This window comes from Nuphar pumila, chromosome 2 (genome assembly GCF_984573655.1).
Source record: "Nuphar pumila chromosome 2, dmNupPumi1.hap1.1, whole genome shotgun sequence".
Taxonomy (NCBI): domain Eukaryota; kingdom Viridiplantae; phylum Streptophyta; class Magnoliopsida; order Nymphaeales; family Nymphaeaceae; genus Nuphar; species Nuphar pumila.
In genome coordinates, this window is record NC_143250.1 from 95374490 (window position 1) to 95400185 (window position 25696).

Here is a 25696-nt window from a genome sequence, read left to right on the forward strand (position 1 = left end):
CACCCACCTTTGACTGTAGATTAAAGGCTTTCAAAACCGTCCAACAGCCACAATGCACCATAAACTTAATATAAATGCAATTAAAACCTTTCAAACTGTCAGACATCTCAAAACCGAAAAGACAAAATGAACATTTGCGCCTCATATGCACCTCGCACCGCTGCGAGCGTGCGAAGTGCGTCATCAAAATGCCACATTGCGCCTCAAGTGCCCTTGCACACACACGCGCGCGTGTGAGCAAACAGTGCGTCTGTTGCTAGACGATGCGCAACAACGACCGCAAGCCACCTAAAGACTCAAAGCTTACCAAAGTAAAGAATAGATAACAAACCCTCTATTTAAACCACTTGAAAAACTTTTCTCTCTTAGATATGAGACTAAACATTTTCAAAGCACTTTTGGTGGGAAACAAAACTTAAAAGGATTTTATATTTTAAAACTTTTCTAACAATCCCCCACTAGTTTTAAAATGTACTTGGCTTGCATAAAAACTTATGCATCAGTGAAAGTGTCTGTAAGACTTGAACCCTCACTTATTGAAAGAAAACCTAAATTAACCAAGGTGCTAAGTGGACTTACCTTGAACTTAGCTCCTTATATTGTTAACGAGTTTTCAATCATACATAAGTTTCCAAAAAGTTCAATTGTATGGATTTCATGTTGAAACATTTTGAGCCTTGTGCTTCCATGGATTCATGAGTGCTCTAGAGAATTGCCAAATCTAATAAGAAGCAACTCACACTTCTACACTCACATAGGTAAGTTTGTCTAGGTGTACTGTAATACACACCCTAGCCTTAAGCCCTACAAACTCATTAAGAGCTATTAGCTAAACCCTCACATTAGTTACAGCTCATGAGTAAACATCAGTAATGGGTTCACATAAATATGCTCAATATCTATCATTTACCAATTCATTTTCCATTGAACCTAGGCATGTGGGATCTCCAACGCTCTAGGTTGGGTATCCTTAGGTGATGACTTAATTGGCTTAATTCCCATTCCCCTCGATGTTTTATTGATGACATTTCTCGAAAGGCCTTTCGTAAATGGGTCTGCCAAATTTTGACATGACTTCACATATTTTAATGATATAATATTGTCATCAATTATTTGTCTTATAAAACTATGTCTTAGACTAATATGTCTAGACTTTCCATTGTATTTCATATTACCTGCTTTACATATAGCTGATTGGCTATCACAAAACATTGAAATAGCATGTATAGGCTTCTTACCTAGTAGAATATCCACTAGCATATTCTTAAGCCATTCAACTTCTCTACAAGCAGATGCCAAAGCAATAAACTCATATTCCATTGTAGAATGAGTTATACAAGTTTGTTTCTTAGACCCCCATGCAACTGCTCCTCCACCAAGGGTAAAAACCCAACCACTCATAGACTTGGAATCTTCAAAGTCGGTATTCCAACTTGCATCACTATACCCTTCAATAATAGCAGGAAACTTGGTATAGTAGATTCCATAGTCTAAAGTATGCTTAAAATATCTAAGAATCTTGTTCACTGCATTCCAATGTTGATGACCAGGATTATTAGTATATCTACACACTTTACTCATTGCATAGGCAATATCAGGCCTTGTGCAATTCATTGCATACATAAGACTATTTACAACACTGACATATTTTAATTGTTGAACACTTGCACCAACATTTGGAGTTAATTTCATATTTGGATCATATGGCGTGCATGTCGGTGAACTATTAATATATCCATACTTTGTAAGATTTTTTTCAATATAATGTGATTGACATAATGCAAAGCCATTATCATTTCTTATAATTTTGATTCCTAAAATAACATCTGCAACACCTAAATCTTTCATACAAAATATGGAAGATAAAAATCTTTTTGTGTGATTTATGCATTCACTATTGAAACCCAAAATAAGCATATCATCAACATATAAACAAATAATAATAATTGAGTTACAATCTACTTTACTGTAGACACACTTATCAGCATCATGTATTTTAAAACCATTATGTACCAAAAAACTATCAAATTTTTTATGTCATTGCTTAGGGGCTTGCTTTAATCCATATAAGAATTTCTCAAGTTTGCAAACTTTACGCTCTTTCCCTAGCACTATAAAACCTTCAGGTTGCTCCATATATATCTCTTCATCTAATTCTTCATTAAAAAAAGTTGTTTTCACATCCATTTGATGGATTTGAAGCTTATATATGACAACCATGACAATTAAAATTCTAATAGTAGATATTTCTAGGTCTATTTTATTATACAAGGTTTTAGAATAACTAAAAGTATAATTTTTAGTTTTCTATCTTTCCTCTCTCTCTCTTTTTCTGCTATTTATTTATATAATATTTTATTATATATATATTGTTTTTTTTTTATTATTATTATTATTTTAATAGCCCTAAGGGCTGAATGCGTGCTCAACTCTAGATTTACTTATTTGTATCTAGACAGATTATTCGAAGCATACCCAATTCTCTTTCTTTTTTTCCCTAAGCTAACTATTTTTTTGTCATTATTATATACATTTAATTCTTTTTTTTTATACACACGAACTATATGGGAATCAAGCATGCATAAATATTCATTCCAAGTGCAACATAACAAAAATATTCAACCATGGCAAAAATTTATTTTTACCCACATGTAGGGCACAAAAGCAAGAATTCTCTTTTTTTTTATAACTATGACTGGTCGTACAGTCTTTGTAACGCCCCCAAAAATTTGAACTTGTACAATTTTAGAAGAACTTGAAAGAAACTAGAAATCCTTATTTTTCAGAGTTTTGACTTTACGGATCAGCGGAAAAAATGTTTTTTTTTTAACAAGTCAGCAAACCTTGGGTGCATTACTGTAGACTTTCCATTTCATAACTAATTTGCATCTTCAAAACAATATTTAAAACCATATGCATTAAAAGAAAATTTTATGTTTATACAAAATGGAATTTTCTGAGACAACCCTTATACAAAATTTAAACCAAACGGGTGTATTCAAGGTGCAGAATGCCAAAAGAAACAGTGGGATCTTGATAACATCTTGCAATCGCACCACCGTCTGTCGCTCAAACCTAATCATCACCTATACCCATAAGATGAATCAGTTTCATGAAAAACTGGTGGGTATACAAGTATAACAATTTAGAACAAAACCAACACATGCTTTATTTTATGCATGATATGCAAATTAACATAAATAAAGGGAACAAGAATAACTTTGTTTCGATATTAACTGTCCTAAGGGTACACACATGAGAAACATAGAAACAATTGGGATTTGCCCGGGGGTGTATTATTCTTTGTATTTTGATACCCTGTGTAACTAGTTGAGTATGCTCCACAAGGGATGGTCGGCGACCGAGAGAGGATTCCCCAAAGACATTCATGGCAAAGGATGCATCCAACTTATGCAGAAGTCTATGGGGTCTATCACCTAGGATAATATTCAATAGCCCCATCTCCTAACTTCGATGACTGGAGACACCAAGTCTATTGCTACTCGAAGAGCATAGTTGTTAACAACTTGTCTATCAGAGTTTTTGTACTATCCCATCCTCTCCCTTCACGGAACCAAGAAGGCGAATGAGTGTACCAGGTTCTATTTTAACTGATGACCCCTTCTTCATGCTCCGGTTCGTTGAACCCCTTTGAGTATCTTGCCTGTGAAGGCGGTTATCATTGTTTGTATGACCACTACATTGAGCCATTTACATATTACAAGATTGACACTAATCTCTCATCCAATTATCGTAGTATTAAGATGTGGTGCATGCCTAGCGATATTGCTTACGATAAATGGGATACGGGTTTCTTAGTAGAAACTCCCGACCTTAGACATGTTTAATTTTGCTTTTGAAAACTATGTGTGTTTGGACACCGGATTTTTCGCAAAAATCTCCTTTTTTCCTTAAAAGCCTTGATATGTATGCACAAAATTTGTGACTTATACAAAGGGCAAACATGGTACAAGGTTAAACAAAGTACATGAACAACGTACCCTGTGAACATGTATGCACAATATGTATATGGCAAATCGCAGGCCTGGGCACATAGCATGCGATGATAAGGTACAAAGAATGACTCGATGTATGAAGCAACACGTTGAGAGAAATACAATCACATAAGTTGTGCATGAGGTACGAAATCATACCTTGACTAAATAAATCATTATAAGTAGTAGCCTATGCACGTAAAAAGCGTGACAATGAATTAAATAACATAAAGCAAGGCTCGATGTGTGAAACCACATATCGAGCTAAATAAATGCGCAAGCAGTGCACGAGGTATAAAACTGTACCCTAACTAAATAAATCATGTAAGTAGTAGCTTGTGCACGTAAAAGCACAGTGGCAAAGTAAATGACATAAAGAAATGCTCGATATGTGAAAGCACATATCGAGCTAAATAAATGCGTAAGCAGAAGCTTGTGTACATAAAAGCGTAGCGGCAAAGTAAATGACATAAAGCAATGCTCGACATATGAAACCACATATTAAGCTAAATAAATGCATAAGCAGAACCCTGTGCATGCAAAAGTGTGATGGCAAAGTAAATAACATAAAGCAATGCTCAATATGTGAAACCACATATCGAGCTAAATAAATATGTAAGTAGAAGCTTGTGCATGTAAAAGTGCAGTGACAAAGTAAATGACATAAAGCAATGCTCGATATGTGAAACCACATATTGAGCTAAATAAATGCGTAAGTAGAAGCCTGTGTACATAAAAGTGCGACGACAAAGTAAATGATATAAAGAAAAAAAAAGGACAAGGATCACAAAACTGCATCATTGAGTTAAAAGCGTATATATATATAATGTTTATATATATATATGCGACGACAAAGTAAATGATATATGTTTATTTACAAATTTTAACATTATTCTTTCTTTGTTCTTCGTGCAACTTTCCCCTACCTCAAAAAATGTCAGTTTTGCTGACAGTTTTGGGTGTAGATGATAAGTGGCTCGTTCCGCGGTGCATGCATGGAGTCTATTGCGCCGATGGGGTGTGCTAAATGATTTGTCATACTGTGGAAAAAGAAAAGAAAAGGGAAATTATGCATTGGCATTTGGGTCACAAGGGATGAAACTCGACCCTGACCTGGGTCACTAGGCAAAGCCAGGCTCCAAGTCGGTGTGCATCGAGCTAAGAAATGGAGGGGACCGACAATTAGGCGAGTGAGCCAGTTAGGCCACCACTGACAAAGGAAAAATAGGGGGTGGGGTGAGGTGGGCTCAGCTACTAGGCTGAGCCCGGACCCAACCTGAGAATGCGGGGGATGGGGTGTGCTTGGCAACCAGGCTGAGCTCGGCCCCAACCTGGGAACGCAAGGGGTGGGGTGGGCTCGTCTACCAGGTCGAGCCCGACCTGTAAAACCCATGAATTTTAAGGAATTTTCAATGAAATAAAAATGTGTGTTTATGTGAAATAATATGGTTTATGAAATATTTGATGTGATTTTGAGGCTTGCGAGCTAGTAGAGCGAACCCGGTAACGAATACTAGAAAAGGTACTTGGATTCAGACTTTAGCGAGATCCGATGATCCGACCCGGTTCACGAGGCCAAGTGGAGAAATCCGATGGTTCCGATATAATAATGTGAGATCCGAAGCACCTTTATGGTGAGAGAGTGCAAGTTTAGAACCAACGGGTGAAAAATTCACTTGAAAATGAAAGAAATCCATCAACAAGGAAAAAGGTCCAAATATGACATAAATAAAATTTTCTTGCAAAAGTAAACACCAAGTGATGGTGTGGTGTAGTGGTAGGCCGCATGGTTGTGTGAAGCCACAACCTGAGTTCAAAACCTCGGGGCGCTCACGTAGAAGTGAAAATCATTATATTTTTCATGAAACCGGGAACAAAACTGAAAGGGGTAAATACAATTTAATTCATACACATTGCAATGAAAAGCATTGTAGCACAAGTGGTAGGGTTCGTTGCCCTATTGGTGGAAGACCCTTGTTCAAAACCCCCTGTGCATGGATTTTTCTTTTTGCACAGGAAAGTGACGATTTCTATAAATAAAAGGGAAAAAAATTTTTACTCCAAAATTTGTACTATAAAAAGTTGGGGGCGTTACAGCTTTGGTATCAGAGCAGGACTGAATGATTTGAGATCTTGGCTCTTCCAGCGACCACGATGGCTCTGTAAGTATCTAGAAATGTTGTTTTCTTAATATAGAGACAAAAACATATAATTTCATATTATATTTTCATGGATTTATAACTAAGGTTGTAACGACCTTTTTAGTGCCCAAACAAATGGCTTGGGTAAACCGTTGCAATGATATTATGGAGATGCTATATAACCTAGCCGAAGTGGTAGGCCGACAGGCTGCTGCAATGTAGCTGGTGGGCGACAATTTACATCATGTGACCTATTAGAGGATACATAGAAGATGAGTGCCACTTAAAGTACGATATAGATATTTTCTTTCTGGATGGGAAATATGGATGCACTTGAGGGCGTAGCTTCCCTAGCTAGTTTCGTGTCAGCTCCTGCAAGAGTTGAAGTTCTGGACCAAAACTCAGAGACTGCTTGTGTATTTTACCTTCTTGAAAATGATTTGTGAATCGTAACGAGTCTCAAAATTTTCCCAATCGTATTGGAAACGATGATTGTTTTGATAAGAGATATCAGATGATGCTCTAAGTTAATGTTTTTCCTTTTCCAACTTCGTTGGAGATGTTAGTGACCCTATCATCGATGAAGGGTACCTTCCCGAATAATCTTTCAGACAGAAGAAGAAAGCCTTGTCTGTGCCTGTTGAACCTTTGAGTTCCTCATTGTTGGATGTTATAGATTCCCAGTTGTTCTTGGTGATGAGAACGTAAATGATGTTATATGCTTAGCAAATGGCTTCTGGGTTGCCGATGATGGCGATCGACTCCTGTGAGGGTCATAGTTGGGGACTACATAACACCAGACTTCTGGGTGTTATGGTTTTTTGAGAGAGTGTTGTGGGAATTCTTGTTTCCCAACCACAGTCGAAAGGGATTGTGGTGAGTCGAGTTGGCTCAAGTGGTGATTCCTGGTAATGCCAACGTTGTCATTAGGGTGGTGATGCTCTAATGATGTCATTAGACTGGTGATTCTCTAATGAGGGTTGTTGGAGTGGTGATTCTCCGACAATGCCATTAGAGTGGTGATTCTCTAACGATGCCGCTAGGGTGGTGATTCCCTAACGATGCCATTAGAGTGGTGATTCTCTAATGAAGGTTGTTGGAGTGGTGATTCTCTGACAATTCCATTAGAGTGATGATTCTTTAACGATGCCGTTAGGGTGGTGATTCCCTAATGATGTTGTTGAAGTTGTGATTCTTCAACAATGGCATTAGAGTGGTGATTCTCTAACAATGTCATTAGAATGATGATTCTCTAATGAAGGTTGTTAGAGTGGTGATTCTCCAGCAATGCCGCTAGGGTGGTGATTCCCTAACGATGCCATTAGAGTGGTGATTCTCTAATGAAGGTTGTTAGAGTGGTGATTCTCCAGCAATGCCGTTAGAGTGGTGATTCTCTAACGATGCCGCTAGGGTGGTGATTCTCTAACGATGCCATTAGAGTGGTGATTCTCTAATGAAGGTTGTTGGAGTGGTGATTCTCCAGCAATGCCGTTAGGGTGGTAAGTCTCTAACGATGCCATTAGGGTGGTGATGCGCTAACGATGTTGTTGAAGTGGTGATTCTTCAACAATGTTGTTAGAGTGGTGATTCTCTAACAATGTCATTAAAATGATGATTTTCTAATGAAGTGATGATTCTTCAGCAATGACGTTAGAATGATGATCTTCTAACAATGTCATTTGAGTGATGACTCCTTATTTATGATATCAGAGTGGTAATTTTCAGGATAGTGTGTTAGAGTGGAAATTCTCTAATTTGGGTCGTCTAGAATGGTGATTTCTTGACGATAGCAGCCTTATGTGGTGTCGCTTGAGGTTGTTCGAAGAATATATATATATATATATATATATATAGAATGAGTTATTGCACCAATAAATTTTATTGTGGCACTGATTGAATTGTGCATCGTGTATTTGAGAACTATGAAAGATTGCTAGGGATATTACTTAGCAAGCATAATTGTGTAACCTAATGATTAACTATTATTATGTTTTTGTCCTGATAAATGGCATGGAAGGCCAGGTGCAACGATATCATGGACACTGTGAACAACCTTGCTGAGGTTGTGCAACAACAGGTGGTTGCAATGCAACAAGTAGGTGCGAACCTCCAACAAGTGGCCCAAGATAGGCAGAACATAGGGACAGTCACTTACAAGTGTTTTATGGAAATGGATCCTGCTGCTTTTAAAGGCAAGACAGAGCCTGAAGCTGCAGAGACATGGATACGTGAGATAGAACGTATTTTTCGTATTCTGAATGTTCCAGAGGAACATAAGGTAAACTTCGGTACTTATTGTTTGAAGGACCATGCTGAGAAGTGGTGGGACATGATCTCTGTGGTCAAGTTCCAGAATGAAAAGGTTACTTGGGACGAGTTTGTTGAGGTTTTTAACTCTGCATATTTCCCTAAGCATGAACGTAGTAAGAAGATGCAAGAATTTCTAGACCTACAACAAGGGGCAACAACACTGGTGGATTATATCACTAAGTTTCGTTGTCTAGAACAATATTGCCCAAATGTATACACCATGGAAGATGATCGAGCAATGAAGTTTGCTCGTGGATTGAAGCCAACTTTGAGGACCAAGGTGTTCACCCGAGGGCCAAAATCACTCGACGAGGCCATCGAAATAGCGACCCTATTGGAAGAAGACTGGGTTAAAGAGCAAAAGAAGCAATGGAATAAACTTGAGCAACAAATCAAGGTGAGTACTAATGAGAAAAATCTTAGTGAAAGGGAGTTCACACCACCTACAAAAAAGAAAATGTGGCAACAACAAAGGAAATCGCAACAACCAAAGGTTCAACAAATTTGTCGACGGTGTAATGAGAATCATCCCTTCGGAGTTTGCCCTCTCTATAATGGCAAGTGTTTCAAATATGAGCAACCAGGACATATTGCTAAGTTTTGCTCGAAGAAGTCTACTGAAAATTTAGTTTAAGCTGATTTGACTCCATTGAAAGAAAAGACGTGCCATTAACTAAAAAAATACCATAACTTTTGTGTCGATTGATGTTTGTGATTTCGCGGACGAAATCCTTTTTAAGGAGGGTAGAATGTAAAACCCATGAATTTTAAGGAATTTTCAATGAAATAAAAATGTGTGTTTATGTGAAATAATATGGTTTATGAAATATTTAATGTGATTTTGAGGCTTGCGGGCCAGTAGAGCGAACCCGGTAACGAATACTAGAAAAGGTACTTGGATTCAGATTTTAGCGAGATCCGATGATCCGACCTGGTTCACGAGGCCAAGTGGAGAAATACGATGGTTCCGAGATGATAATGTGAGATCCGAAGCACATTTATGTTGAGAGAGTGCAAGTTTAGAACCAACGGGTGAAAAATCCACTTGAAAATGAAAGAAATCCATCAACAAGGAAAAAAGTCCAAATATGACATAAATAAAATTTTCTTGCAAAAGTAAACACCAAGTGATGGTGTGGTGTAGTGATAGGACGCATGGTTGTGTGAAGCCAAAACCCGAGTTCAAAACCCTGGGGCGCTCACGTAGAAGTGAAAATCATTATATTTTTCATGAAATCGAGAACGAAACTGAAAGGGGTAAATACAATTTAATTCATACACATTGCAACGAAAAGCAATGTAGCACAAGTGGTAGGGTTTGTTGCCCTATTGGTGGAAGTCCCTTGTTCAAAACCCCCTGTGCATGAATTTTTCTTTTTGCACAGGAAAGTGACAATTTCTATTAATAAAAGGGAAAAAAAATTTACTCCAAAATTTTTACTATAAAAAGTTGGGGCGTTACACGACCCCAACCCGAGAATACTAGAACAAGGGAGGCAACACCCCTCTTGTGCTTGAAAGAGGAACTAGAGAGGGGAGACGCCCCTCCTTTAAAAAAGAAGGGAGGAGGGTGGCGCCCCTCCCTTGTAGCAAAAGGGGAAACAGGGAGAGGCAGTGCCCCTCCTTTGTTAAAAAGAGAAGCATGGAGAGGTGGTGCCGCTCCCTTGTTGCAGAAAAGAAAACAACGAGGGGTGACGCCCCTCCCCGATAAAATAGGGTATTGAGGGAGAGAGAGAGCACACACCTGGGTTCATGTTGTAACGCCCCAAAATCCCAACCTTGGAAATCCTAAGATTTTTAGAGACAAATTTTTTTTTAAAACATTGCGCAAGCGAAAAGGAAATGGAAAACTTAGTTGAAACTTTGAGTGAATTACAGGACTAGATCAATCTTAGGAACCAAATCACTTAATATAAAGTATAGCTATTGGTTTACAAAATTTGAGACCGAAAAGACATATACATCAATTTTCTATACAAAAATGTCTCACAACAAAACTAGGTGTTTTCCCCAAACCAAAACCAAGACCGCGTCTGTCTAAGTGTGGGTCCCAAGTCTCCGCGGTACGCCGGTCATCATCGCACATCTAGCGGTCATCATCTGTATCTCCATAAAATAGGGTCAAACCTCTTGCGAGGTGGTGAGGTAAACCATTCACTATATACATTTCAAGAAGGTATGAAACATGAAAGCAGTTATTACGTAAATCAATAGTAAGTAGCAAACTATGGTTAACTTTATGGAACAATCAGAAACATGTATTCAAGGCATAAGTGAATGTGAGCATCTATGTAAGACGTGCTACAAGTGCTAGAACTACAAGAATAGCCAAAGTAAAGCATCTACATTACGTATAGCAAGGAAAACACAAGGGAGGAAAACACATGTATAGTTTCAAAGTAACGAAGTAAAAATATCTAATAAGCACGGTTAGCATGTGATTGGTTAGTGTTTATGTTCTTCTTATTTACTCCTTCGGGTACGCGAAGGAAAACTCGCATTCTGTTAGACGAGCACCTGACATCTGTTATTCAATTCTAATGTGATAACCGGTGTTGCTATAGACTGAGTAACCTCGTGCGGGCAGCCATTGGCTGAGAGAAGACCCTGCACAGGTATGAATTGTAATCCACACTACTTCAGTAGTGGAGGTACCTCAACAAGTAACCTCGACCTTCCTAACTTTGAGTGACTGGAGGTCAAAAGAACGCCTTTGCTCCTTAACGTGTCGTAGTAATGACCTGTCACTCGAGGTTTATACCAACCACCCTCTCTAAGGTGGAACATTTTGTGAATGGATAACCGGGTGACTTATCTTAGGCTCGGTTAGTGGACCATAACTCCCTTCGAAGTGTACATGCATTCTTGCCCTGTGTCCCCCATAGGGCGACATAAACGTGGTCTTTGCCCGCCCATTCACGTGCTTAAGCCTCACACGGCTAAGAGGATCACATCGCCGATAAGGATGACCATAACACCATTTTATTAATTCATAGGAGATGCTACATAACTCTACGTGAGCTCACTCACGAGCAAGGGCACATAGCCCAAAAATGACTCTTGGGAATCCACATTGATGATTTGGAAACGTGTAGCTACCCTAGCATGGTGTTCTTTGAGCTAGAAGTGATCATGTGCATGTGGTGTTCTAGCGAAAATAATTCCATGATCATTAATGATACACATGAGAGGCATATTTACGCAAATGACGTATTGTATGCATACGTGACATACTTTGACATGTGTGCAACATGTGTAAGAGTACAACTATGACAATTTACAAGCATACACTACTCTCATCACACTTACACCTCTTGTCAAGCATACTAGGCGATACATGCACTCTTCGCGAAGCCATTCAAATGAGTGCCATGATGTGCTAAGTGCATATGACGAGTGGGAATTTGTTTAGCGTGGCATGAGAAAACTAACTTTGCATGTCATTTGGCAACAAATTTGGCATAATTTGAACATGGGCATTGATATTGTGTGCCTCTCTTAACGATAATCTTTCGCATACAATCATACACATACTATCATATTCGATAGCGAAAACGACGAGTGCGGTTGCTAACTAGCTCATTCGCCTTACGGATGCCAACCAAAACGTGCAACCATAGTTGGTGGTCGCTAACGAGGATCAACATTTGCGGCAAACATGCTGCCAAGGGAGTACGACAACACATTTTTGTTGCGGCAAAACATGCGACGGGAAAGGTGCTTGAAGTTTTCTCGCTGCCTTGGGCATGCAAACTGACCCAACCCACGTGTCGAGTCAGATCTGGAATCTCGAGGAGTCACGGCCATCAACCGGCCAGTTACGGCAAACTAGATTCCCATAGATGGGAAACCGCAAGTTTCGCAAGTTTGGTCCTGTTCGGACCAGTTTGCTGGCAAGAGAAGTCAGTGCCCTAGGCACGGACTTGGCCTACAGCAAGGTGAAGGCCTTGCCATGGGGCAGACCTTAGCAGGTTCTGTTGTAGGGGACACTGCAGCAGGCTTGCTGCAGCCTTTCCTGGGATGGACTGAGCTAGCTCAGTTCGTCAGCACCTAGCTGACAGGTCTGGACCTGACACAGCCCAGACCCTAACACTATTGACCCTGCAACTGAGTGTAGGGTGCTCTCGGTTACAGGGGTAGGGCTCAGCTCTAGCTGGGGCAAACAAGACTGCACCCGATTGCAGGAATGCGTGCAGTCCCACCTAGCACAAAGAGTTGGGAGTGGGGGTGTGCAGCTGAACTGGGCCAGCCTGCTTCATCTAAATCCAGACCAACACTATGCTGTCTGGACCAACCTAGGGTGCTACGACACCCTGTCAGCAGAGGCATCCAGAAGAAGAGGGGGAAGGGGCCTCTGACCACCAGCCGATGTGAGCGCGGCTTCGCTGAGACCATCCCAGGTCCGCAGCACACGGCCAAGACCGATCTCATCGAGTTTGGTGTTGCTGGTCTTCTGACCAGTTTGGCTCCACTGCCCTGCATTACCAGAATGCCAAACGTAGCTCGACCGAAATAGGCTCAGACCCACAACAATCGGTCATTACCAAACCCAAGAACGGATGTTGTTGCTGGTCTTTGAACCAATCTCGAGCTTCCTCGCTACCTAGCAGTTTGCATCAAGCAACTCAGATTGTTGCCATGGAATGGCAGAACCTTGGGCTGTTGACAGCGGAGGAGGACGGAAGGAGGACGCCCAGAAAACCTCAAAACTGCAGACAAAGAAAAGAAAAGGGAAAAAATATGCCCCTGTCATGAAGTTGTCGTGAGTTTGAATGAAGAACTTGTGTGCATTAGGGTGTGAATACCAAATAGGCGCAGCATCAAAATACCGAAAGGAATGAAACAAATCCCCCATCCATGAAACCCAAACCTAAGTCAGCCATCCCCTTGCAAAATTTAAAAAAACAAACAGAAATGAGACCAAGGGAAAATGCAAGGGAATAACAGATGGTTTCGTGCTAACACACAATCACATTGCATATCAAATAGAAAATGTGGTTGTAAGAGTGAAAAACTTGCAAAAATGAAAGGAGAACATGCAGGATTTCTCATAACCAAAAATGGAAGAAGGAAAACCGCAAGCTTGAGAAGATGAAATGGAAACTCATCCTTAAAACGTGCAACCGGGAGTACGGTTTTCCCTTTCGTTTAGAGGGTAGAAGAGAGTCCTGATTGGTACCCTCTTCTACACAAAAATGATGAGGAAAGTGAGAAGGTAGGCTCCCACGTTGGAGGAGAGGAGAGGAGAGGAGAGGAGAGGAGAGGAGAGGAAGTGTCCATGATTTTTGAGAGAGAGAAGAGTGTGAGAGAGAGGAGCTCCCACAGTTGGAGGAGAGGAAGAGAGAGAAGCTCCAAAAAAAAGAGCACTATTCACTCCCTCCTCAAAAGGTAGCCTTTTAAGGCTAGGGTTTCAAAATGTGTGGTGGGGATTCATTCTCCAAAATGAATGGTGGAGATGGTGCTCATGCCCTTCTAGGGTGTGGCACTTCCGAAAATTTTCAAAGTAGCCTCTTCCATGGCCAATCAAAATATAACATTTGAATTAGTTTTGAAAATCTTTCAAAACTACCACTGCCCAGCTTGGTGGACTTTTTCCTTGGTCTTTGGCTTTATTACGTGGCTGCCTCTGGCCTTCTTTCTGCGAGCCAAGGTGTGCCCACTTGTGGCCACCTTGTCGACGTGAGTTGCACCTCGAGTGCTCCCGATATGCGACACTAAGCTAAATTCTATCGATGCTTTCCATGAAGGCTTCTCTTAAGGTGATTTTTGAGATTTCTTCTTAATTAAGCGTCGAACTTGCGTCAATGTTTCGACGAGCATGGAAGGTTAGAAATTGTCTTTCAAGTCCTATGTTTACAAGTCTTGACTAACTTAAACGATAACTGTCACTTTGTCACAAGTTTTAATCAAAATTTCTTTAAAATTTTTACGGGGGATGAAACAAAAAGGGAAAGAAAGGGGCTCACATTAGGGTTTTACGTACGGGGGAGATTAGCGATGACTTAGCGATGAAAAAATCTGTCTCAAAATTCGTCGCCAATTAGAATGAAGTAGTGACAGAAAAATTATGTCGTTCATCCGTCGTGAAGTTGCGACAGAGTTTGAGCCAGATTACATTTCATCGCTAATTAGCGATGAATTTTGAGACAGAATTTTTCCGTCGCAATTTCTGCAACTAATTCTAGTTTTAAGGACGACTAATTTTCTCTCGCTAATCCATCGTAAAATTGCGATGAATTATTTCTGTCGTAAATGTCTGTCGCTAGGTAATGTTTTTCTTGTAGTGTGTGGCTTCTTTGGCGGGCTGACGGCTTGGCAAAACTATTATCTCAGAAAATATGTTGATCTCTATTTTTGTGACTCATGTTGTTCCCATCATGCTAACGTCTGGTGGTAAAATAACCAGATGTGGATTTTATTTGATTGAAATCAGCTGCTATGTATGGCATTATAATAAGCATTACTTTCTTTCTAACTCTTGGCACTAGCTTTATGCACACAAGCATGTGTTATCATGATTTAGCAACAAGAACCATGAAGACAGGGGCACTGCTTGTCTGGCAGGAGCAGTTAGTGCACGTCACCTTCATCTTGTATTGGGACGATGAAAGTTCGAATCCCAATGGTATAGTTGTATAACTGGTAGGGGTCTGCTTAACCTGAGCTTTCTATCGAAAAAGAAAAATTATTTAGCAACAAGAACTATGAAGACGAATGTTGTGGTACGTTGATGACTAACTAAGATGGATGCCCACAAAGGCTCTGACCTGACATGGGATGACCATGGTTCAAAACCGAGACATGGCTAGTGATGGGGTCGGGGGCAGTACGCTGGGTCCCCCTCTAGTAAGGGCTCCACTTTTTTATATGGGGGCAGCCACTATGTGGCTCCCTGGTTGGGCAGAATACTTATATAAGTGTTCTGCACAGAACACTGGATCTGCTTCCTTCAAAACCCGTAGATGGTATCCCTTGCTGCATGGTCGTAGCTGGGTGTACTTCTCAGTGGACTAGGCGATCTCAAGGGTTCTGCCACTGATAATGTGCAGTTGTTGATGAGGGGGGGTTTCCTTGGCTGAGCTTCACCCCTTACCAAAAAGATAAAAAGAAAAAAAAAGAATTAAAGAAAAAAGTATGGATAACTTCTTGGAAGATATCTACCATCCAAGTGTCACAAATCTCATTCTCAAGAAAATGTTGGAGGGGAATCTCATGATACATTCAAATTCTATATTTCCTTTGTAGAACCTTAGAAAAACGTTGGCATATATAGAATATAAAATATAAAGTGTATATGCAAAGATGCAAAGGAAAATATAAATAGTATACAAACTAATAAAATTGTTTTATTGTGTTACTATCACGCTAAAAATGCAATTGATGTATGATATTTGACAATAATGTCATGTCATTTTTTTTGGATTTATAACCCCAAGAAACTGCACCAGGCACAAAGACCTGACTGCGCCGGCTCAGCCTGCCATACCTACGGTCATCCTATGCCGGCAGCGAAAAACTCGGAGGCTAGGACCCCTGCGCCCAGGGCCTATGCTAAGTGTTGGCTTGCACAAGGGGCGACGCCCATGGGAATCAAACCTTGACTGATCCTCTAGCAGCCAAGGCCCCACTCCACTAAGCCAACCCCCTTGGGGCTAATAATGTCATATCCGCTTTTGAAAATACATTGATAAAATCGTGCTATTTTGAAAGTATCACCGGCATTTGTTTCATAGTCTTAAACCTGTCTACCAACTACAGAAAACATCAAACACAATCCTTTATCATTCTTTCCTTGAGTTGCAAAATTATGGTTGAGTATCTTCAGTTGGCACTAATGCAGGAAATGCTTCAAGGGAGATTAAAGGATGACACTATTCGACAAGATGGTACTAGATTGAGAACAAGACTGTCTCAGCTCAATCATTAAAGAAAGTTATTAATAATTGAAATCTTTTTGAAAAGTGGGAACCTTATCTTTGCATCTTGTGAAGGCTTTAACCTATCATTCAAGAAAGATGGGCTTTAACCTCCGGTGTGGGAAGACCAAAATGATGAGGACCAATCATAATTGATTTCCTAAGAATATTGGAGCATTTCATGCTATGTGATCTTATATTGATGCTTAGGCTAAGCTCTAAGAGAGAAGATAGAACCTTCTGTTCTGTGGCTGCCTCCAAAAGAGACCAGCTTCTCAAGTTTTAGGCATCCAAAAGATTGGAAAATGACCATGGATACTGTTTTATACTGTTAAGATTCTGATTAAAATGCAACAGAACGTGAATATCATTTGTCATGCAACATAGATAACATATAACTTTTTGAGAAAACAGATCCAGCAATTTACATCATCAATTTGCCTCTCTTTTTTTTCTCTTTGCAAAGCCAAGGCAATCCCCCCATCACTGACTTAATTGAGATCACTTTAAGTGTGCCGCTGCACTTTATCGCCCACCATCTGCTGTTGGGCCCGCCAGCTGACAGGCTGTATCCTAAAGATGGAGGATGATCAGGTGCAGCAGCATGCGAAAAGTGTGCAATCACATTGCACTTGATCCTCCTTCTCACTGACTGCATGATGTAGAGGACATAATGAAATGGTCAAGCAGATGATTGCAGGCACATTATGTAATGTTCCTCTGTGGTTGACGATTGGTGACATTATTGTGATAATGATAGATGATATGATGGTGATGATGGTCAATCATCATCATGGTGATGGCCTGTTTAGTAGCTAATCCACGTATGATTAGTTATTTGTCAACGATGATGATGTTAACCTTCATGACATTATTGTGCATGATGTAGAGGACATGGCATGTGTGTGTGCAGTGCGTGCACGTGTGTAATCTTTTTTCTTTGACGCAATGTGATCTACCTTAATTATGTGGTCTGTGTGTATGTATGCGCACGTGTGTGTTACCAATGGCTGAAGCAGGATATATCTGAGTCCAGGATCCATTTATGGGTCCTTTTTGTCTTTTTGGATTTTTTATTTGGATCATAGTTAGAGCTTGGATCCATTGTGGATCCGTATTATATTATATTAAGGTATTTCTAGTTTTCCTACAAATATTCATTGTAGAGAGTTATTTTTCAGATATGAATGAATATGGTTTAATTTTCGTGAATTTTTCATAGATCGTAGTTCAGGGTAGAATAGATCTAGTGTAGACTTTTGTGAATCCATCAACGGATTTGCATCAGTGTGTGTGTGTGTGTGTGTGTGTGTGTGTGTGTGAGAGAGAGAGAGAGAGAGAGAGAGAGAGAGAGAGAGAGAGATCTTGATTATGTGATCTATTCTTAAAGAAATAGGTCAAAAACATTATTGTACATAATCTTAGAGCCTTAACCTACCTCATGACAACTTGACGGAGAAGAGGTACCTCATTTTATTTTAAAGGAATCTTCAATGAGATGCAAGGAAATAAACCTTGCAATACAATGTTTTAGTCTGCAAGTTAATGAAATATAATAACAAGGCCCTAGTGTTTAACTTTGGCAAAGAACTTATGGTCATCAGTCTTTAGATATCAACGTTCGTTTTTTGGGTGTTGGGGTAGTTGTAGTTGTCAGGTAATCAGCCAACCCTAACGTGATGTAAAAGCTACAACTTTTTGAAACAACTTTATGAGCAACCCATGTAGGTTCTAGAATCTCAAAAAGTTTGAGTCTAATTACCCTGTCCTTAACCATGTGTCCCCTCAAAGAAAGAATAAATGGTGTCTGCAACTAAAAAAGAATTTCTAGGTTGTGACCCACAAGTGGTGCTTTTCGGCCTATTCTTTCCACCAAGCAGACAAAACTTTTTAACTTTTCAATGGAAGGACTCCCAATCCTCTTAGGGCATGCCAAAAGATACGATGGTTTGTAGGGTGCTTTTGATTTCATTATATCACAAAATACAAGCATAAATGAGACCAGTTGTAGTAGGGATGCAAACGGATCGCAACCAGAATGACTAAATGTTGGAAAACTATATGAACCAGGTAAGTTTGGAGGCACACATTAGACACGTTATCTTTAAAGTGATAGTTGTCCTACTTAAGATCACGTCCTTGGTACAATAGGTATTTGTGCAACCTCGTTTCCATGATACAATCGAGCTTTCGCTTATTCGCAAAGGTCAGTTCATGCCTTATACTGAACAAGTCAGTACATACCACCTTGAATAACCTCTTAGCTATATTAGGTAGATCCTAAGCTTAACATGACGGTGATCAAGCCAAACCAAAACCCAAGTCTAAGTTCAAAGCCAAATCTAAATTCAAATCTAAGTCCAAAGTTTAATTGATATGCCTCATGCTAAGTTTTCTCTCTCTTGATTTTCAAATCTAAGTCCAAGTTCTCTCTCTCTCCATTTTCAAATCTAGCTTTGAAAAGTTAAAAGCTTTTAATGCTTTTATTCAATGTTTTAAATTTTTTTAAAAACATGTTTAATGCTTTTACTAAAACATGCTTTTAATTAATGATTTTAGTTTCATTCACATGGTAGCTAAGACTCGGATGAGTTAATGATAAACTCGGCCGAGTCTTAATTGACTCAATGTGACCTGGCAGAGTCAAAATGAGACTCAGTCGAGTTTGGTCCTAACCGAGTTATACTAATTTTTTAACTTGATTAGGTCTCGACCCGAGACAACTAGGGCGAGTCAGGAGTCTTCGCCGAGTTTGCCAACTATGAATTTCAACCATGTTCTCACAAGGATGATGTTTACAACTTTACTTTCATCACCCATCGCAGCTCAACTCCCATCACCCCTCTCATCTCCGCTCCAACACCAGCTCCCAAAATATGTCTTATGAACTTAGCAATATAATTAAGGGGTTCACGAACTTGGTTGGAATTCATGTTATTCCTGAACGTGCAATAAAAGTTATGCAAGTAAGAGGCCCACCTATGGGTAAATGAAACTGGCCTTTGGGGGCCACACAAATTCCTCTGGCAGACAGTGCATACAGCCAATATGGTAGTGCATGTATCTCAAAGTACTGGAATTCATTAATAGATAATGTCTATTGAGAAAAATGTTTATGGGATTCGATTCTTATTAAATAGGTGTCCATGAAAGTCACAATGGAATATCATATGGGGGTGGTATTCTTATCTAGGCATTTCTAAATTAAAATTTTCGAAAACACCAGAGGTATGACCCAGTACTCGAGCCGAGTACTTTGTTAAGGACCCAGCCCATTGGATCAGGCCTTTCTCCCTAATGGGTTGGCCTTAGTTCACCAGGGAACCTGTCAATGACATGAAGAATGCCGGGCCATAGTTACCAGGAAGCCAAATGGATATGGGAAGCGATGTGTAAAGTGGAAGCGGGAAAGCAAGTGTTAAAAAGTAGTAAGAAGCGTGAAACGATATTCGTTTTGGAAGTGATTATGGAAGTGTATGAGAAGCTAAAAAAGAAAACGTTCAAGGAAACAAAGGGGAAATGAATAACGAGTGGGCAGCGAGTGGGAAGCAAAAAAAATAATAACTTGAAAAACACAAAAAAAAATGGGAAAAGTGAGAAAAATGAGAGTAAACTATTTGGGGAGCAAGGGGGAAGCAAACTTCCTCTAAATGGGAACGGAGTTTGTCTTACGCTTCCTTCCTGCTTTGGAAGCGTGCTTCCCCTCTTAGGGAGGCGCTTCCGATAACTATGGGCTGGGCCCCTGCCTCAGGCCATGTACAAGACACCTTGAGGAGGGTGAGCTCCAACCCCATGACTCCAGCACAACTTTCACTGGGGCAGAGTAGTTTGCTAAGTATTAAGCCTCGAGTACTAAATCTGCTCTCAAAACACCATATTTTCTAAAAGTTAGATATTCAAAGGATAAGAATCAAGGATGAGGAGGGAGAGGAATGAAGAATACAAATCACCTTATTGGTCCACACAAGAAAGAAAGGAATCAAAATGCAATTTGTGGGGTCTTTTCTTATATATGGAAATGCCAAACTTGCTTTAGGGTTCATGCTAATCTAAAGGTAGGCAGTTTTTAAATTTCATCTGAAGCAAAAAAGAAGAGTGAATCTATCCAATGGTGGGCACAGGCAAGACAAAAATAGCTACCAAGTAGGCCGAAAAGGGGCAAGCAACTCAGTTTATCAGTCTAAATGTTTCTGTTGGCTTGTATGTTGCTGGTACAGATACCTGTACCATTAGAGATGACAATGAATTAGATCCATACTATACTACAATAAAGTTCCAATCAATTGCTTTATCTTTTCTTTTTCCTGTTTTTTTTTCTTTGATATGCAGTCTGGGAGGTGGCATGCATGAGATTCCGAGACCCCTTCGTTATAATAGTACAACTTTACCATCCAGCTAAGTCATTGAATCCCCAATCAATTATGATAGAGAATTGCCAATTACCTTCCTTGTGGAAAAGTTGGTGAGTGGGAAATTGGCAATTCCTTCGGTTGTCCCAACTCCCACAATAATTAGATGCAAATGGAATAAAGAAGGGGGACTACATGAGTCCAACACACAACATGCATATTGCCAAATTCAATCTAAAATTATTGTTTGATTGCAAAAATAATTCCAGTGCAGGGAAAGAAAAAGGAAGAAATAAATTGTCATCTTTTGTCATATTCATAATAGTGACTAAATTAGGGCTTCCTAGTCTAATCTATAGGCGTTTAGTTGCTTTGTTTAACTATGAAATCATATACATATTATATGAAAATAACTGCAGTTTCAACTAGACATACTGTAAATGGGTATGGTCCTAATCAAGTCTTTGGATTTGATCTCATCGAGAGTTACTTCTTCATTTGCCAATAACTCAAAAAAGCATATGAGAAACAGAGTTTAGCACTTGGTTACTTGCAATTACAAATACAGTAATGTTAATCAAGGCAGCTAGAGATAGGACTATTAGTGCACATAGGGCGCCTACAAAAGCGAGAGCAGAACCCGCATTTCCAGCATATCATGCGAAAAAAGTGACAAATAAATTGCATCAGATTTTCATGATCCAACAGTCTACATTATGTGTGCAACCAAAGCTACGAGAGCATCATGCGTGGTGCATGTGATATCAGAGTCCCAAACACAAACATGTCATCCACAGTTATAACCACTCATGAGATGTGTATGATATGAAACAGCAGAAACATGAGGAAAGAAAAGAAATTAGCTTCAACTATTTAAAAAAAAAAAAAAGGTAAATAGAATATACAGGAGCTATAGTAGTTTTCTAGATATGGTGTGCATAGTGATTCATTTATTAGTGTGGCAAGAGTTGTTCATGGAAGACCATTTGGCTCCTCCATCCCTTTCTGTGGTTGGTTGAGGACAGTCTTGGTGCACCAAACATGATTATGAACTATATGGTGACGTCTAGATGTTTCTAGAACTAGTGAAAAGGAAGAGGAAAGAAAAAGTTCCCCAGGACATGGGGGAATCATATGTACATGTAAAAGAAAACTTGTTAGTGAACTCATTTTTTGCTTGGCCTCAGAATCTCTCATTTGCAGTTTTTGGCACTGTACTCTTGGACTAGAGACAAAACCCCCATGTGCTTGAGACCTTTTTAGTTGATTGAGGAATCATCCACTACCAAGGAACACAAAAGGTTGCCTTTCACATGGGTGGCTTTTTTTTTTACTGGGAGAAACCGCTCCAGGCGCATAAACCTAGCCGTGCTGGCTCAGCCTGCTGTACTTATGGTCGCGGTCTTGTCAGCGTAAAACTTCGAGGGCTTACCCCTCGACCCCAGGGAATCACAGCTTATGCAAGGGGGTGACACCCATGGGATTTGAACCTAGGCTTACCGTCAAACGGTCTAGGACCCATCCCACTAAGCCAAACCCCTTGGGTCTTCACATGGATGGCTTTACTTCTGCCTGAAATTGCATAAGCGACCTATAAAAGCTTAAGCAAGCCAAGACATTGGGACCCGTTTGGACATCATGTTTGAAGCAGGCTCATGGATTCAGATGGGTTCACTTGCATATTGTATAACCAAGTTCAAGAATTTTGAAGATTCTGAACTGAGATGTTGGCGGCTAGATTAGCGTACTCAATTTTCTTAAGGTAGTGCCAGTTTCTAATTTGACCATGTTCAAGAAGTCCTAATTATTTCCCAAGAGCAAAGAAATATTGGAGTTCATGAAGTTTGTCACGTTCATAGTCACGAACATTGGCACCATTTGGAATTTCTTCCTGCAATTCACAAGCTGTGAAAGTTCCAACAAAAATCACAAGAAAAAAAAAAGGTATCTTATTTTTAAATTATTACGATAAAATCGTGATATTATCTCAATGTTATTGTGTGTGTGTGTGTGTGTGTGTTTTATTGGCAAGCAGGGGTTAGGCAGACCCCCAACCAATTACACATATATATGCATTTACATGTGGCAGGCTGAGCCAGCACGGTTTTATCAACTAGAAATCAAAAAAAAAAAAAAAAAACTTGGGAACTAATCTAGAGGTTTGTCCTTCCAAATTCTACCCTGTTGAGTAAAGAGCAACCAAGCAAGCTTACAGGCAACTAAATTATCAGCTTTATCCACCAAGTGACATTGAAACCTATTAAAACTAAATAACAGATTCGCCAACTCAGAAGGCATCATATGGGGCACTACACGACCCAATAAGTAGACGAATGCTCGCAACAACAATATCACGTTATTGTGTTTTTAATATTGATATTTTCATTTGATTTTCTTATTTTCCATTATCTTCCTGTGCATTGTTTTAGATTGTCAAGATTTTCCATTTTACCAAAAAAAAAAAAAAACCCCGAGGAGATTTTTCACATTATCAATCCATGTATTTATCCAATTGAAAAAATGACTTTGTTCATAAACTCCAAGACTCCTACGAGTGAAAATTATTGGGAGTTCAAGATCTGTGTTTCAAATCCCACCTGGGGCATGGATGCCATTTGGAAATGGAGAGTTTCTTGCTAATCGAAAGGAGTTTAAAACAAGTGAGATTGCAGATTAATGGTGGTAATGAAGCATTTGCCCTATACTTAAAAGAAGAAGCAATAATTTGCTCAGTTTGGCATAGTGGCATGGACCTAGACCGTTTGACGGGCAGTCTAGGTTGAAATCTCATGGGCATCACCCCCTGTGTACGCCGAAGCTTGGCGATTCCGTCGATGGGTAAGCCCTCGGAGTTTTAGGCTGACATGGACAGAGACCATAGTACAGCAGGCTGAGCCAGTGCAGCTAGGTCTCTGCCCCTGGAGAGATTTCTTCAAGTAAAAATAAATTGCTCAGCTTTGCCTGCTGTTGCTGCAAAGCTTAGAGAGCTTGAGCTCATCACAAATCTGAGTTACATGAGACAAGCACAAGCTGGCTCATTTACAAAAAAAAAATACACTGATTCAAAGCTGAAAGCAATAGGATTTAAATTCTAGACTTATTGACCCGAGTTTTTTTTTTTTTTTGATAATCCAAGGAAAAAAAAAACATCACTGACTGCACATTTTCTGGCATCTGGTTGGTAAAACCCATGAGGCCCCACGTTTCCCAGATTAATGTGTGGTCAGGATGCTGCCAGGTGACGAGTCACCAGATGATCACGGGGAGTTTCAAGCAAAACTTGAGACTGTCACCTGAGAAAATGATCTCACAGAGTATGGAAGGGTTTGATGATGTGCAGAACACCAAATTGCCTTACAAGGTGAATTCCATGTGAAAGCACCTTTTCAGGGGTGCACTTCTTGGGAAAACATGCAAAGTCACCTCTTAAGTCTCTTTAGTGCATAAATTCACATGATTCCTTCCTTTTGTTTTGTGAACCAAGAATCATGAAAGCATAAAGAGCATTTGATGTCAATACTAATGGAGCTCTTGGCCAAAAAAAAAACTTGGAGTTCACACAAAATTGGTAAACTGCCAACATTAATCAACTTTGCACATACCTCACCTTATCTTTGTCCCCAAAGCAAAATAATAAAAAGGAAAAGAAAAACAAAGAGCATTGTTGTATGCCAATTGCAAGTTACAAAAATGGGAAGATTTTCATAAACCACATTCATTTCTTACCTCTAATATTAGAAAGAAAAAAAAAGGACAATCAAGATATTTTTTTACCCTCTCTTTTTCACCTTTTACCTCATACAACAAGAAGATGAAGGAGAAAAATCAAATTATGAAAAAGGAAAGAGGGATAAAAATTGGTTTTCTTTGTCCATCTGTACATTATACGTATATTTATACATTTTCAAATACCACCAAGATTTTTAAATTAAAAAAAGAAGAGAAGCCTACTGGAATTTGGACCAAATCGGGGAGGCTAAGGCTCAGGCTCGAACCGAGCTACCGAGCCGGGGTGCCATCGACCTCAACGGCGACCGGTGCCCGGTCCGACGCTTCTCCGGCCGGCCTAGCGGGCCCCACGGCGGGGGAGAGGAGAGAGCTCCGGCAGGTGGGGCAGGACGAGTGGGACCCGAGCCACTTGTCGATGCAGTGGACGTGAAAGCCGTGGTTGCATTTGGGTAGGACCCGCACCTTCTCCCCGTCGGCGAATTCCCCCAGGCAGATGGGGCACTCCGTCGCCGGAATGTTCGCGCAGGAGTAATCCGTCACCGGAATCGCCCGGAGCGCCTTCTTCTTCAGCCCCGTCGCCGTCCGTCCGGACGCGGCCCCATCCCCGCCGCCGCCGGGATCCGGCGACATCCGGCGGCTGCACCGCAGCGCGCACCGGACGATCGAGTTGAGGCCGAGGGCGCAGATGAGCGCGCAGAGCAGCGCCGCGAGGATGATCACCATGTTGGTGTCGAAGTTCGCCTCGCTCGTGTACGGTCCCTGCCGCCTGCTTCCGTCCATCGGATCGGCCTCCCTCGGGTAGGGGTCGAGCAGCAGCCGCCGTCCGATCCCCATCACTCATCAATCGGAGAAGAGGGGAAAACAAAGGGCTAGGGTTTTTGCTTCTTTTTTTTCAACAGAGCTAGGGTTTTGTGGGGGGAGGGGGTGATTCGAAGCGGCGGGGGATTCTGAGATGTTGGTTTTTGCGTATTTTGCGAGATATGAAATGGGTAGCAGTCGGGTTTGGGAGAGGGGTCGAGGAATTTGAAGCGTCTCTCTCTCTCTCTCTCTCTCTATGGTTGAGGTGGTTATTTCTAGCTGGAGCTGCTACCGGGATTCCTGGTAGATGGGGGCGTCGGTTGAGCATCTATTTTGAGTCATTCGAAAGGGATAAAGGAGGGAGATAGGGACCATGGTCACCAAATTCTGTGTTAGCAACTCGCCGGAATTGTTCTGGGGAGGAGGGATTCCGGCGTCCTCACAAGTTCTTCCCTGGC

General features: G+C 40.5%; 1 pseudogene; it reads right to left on the bottom strand.

Moving 5' to 3' along the window:
* Positions 1-24510: 24510 nt before the first annotated feature.
* Positions 24511-25236, bottom strand: LOC149846225 (RING-H2 finger protein ATL74 pseudogene; annotated as a pseudogene).
* Between the last annotated feature and the right edge of the window lie 460 nt (positions 25237-25696).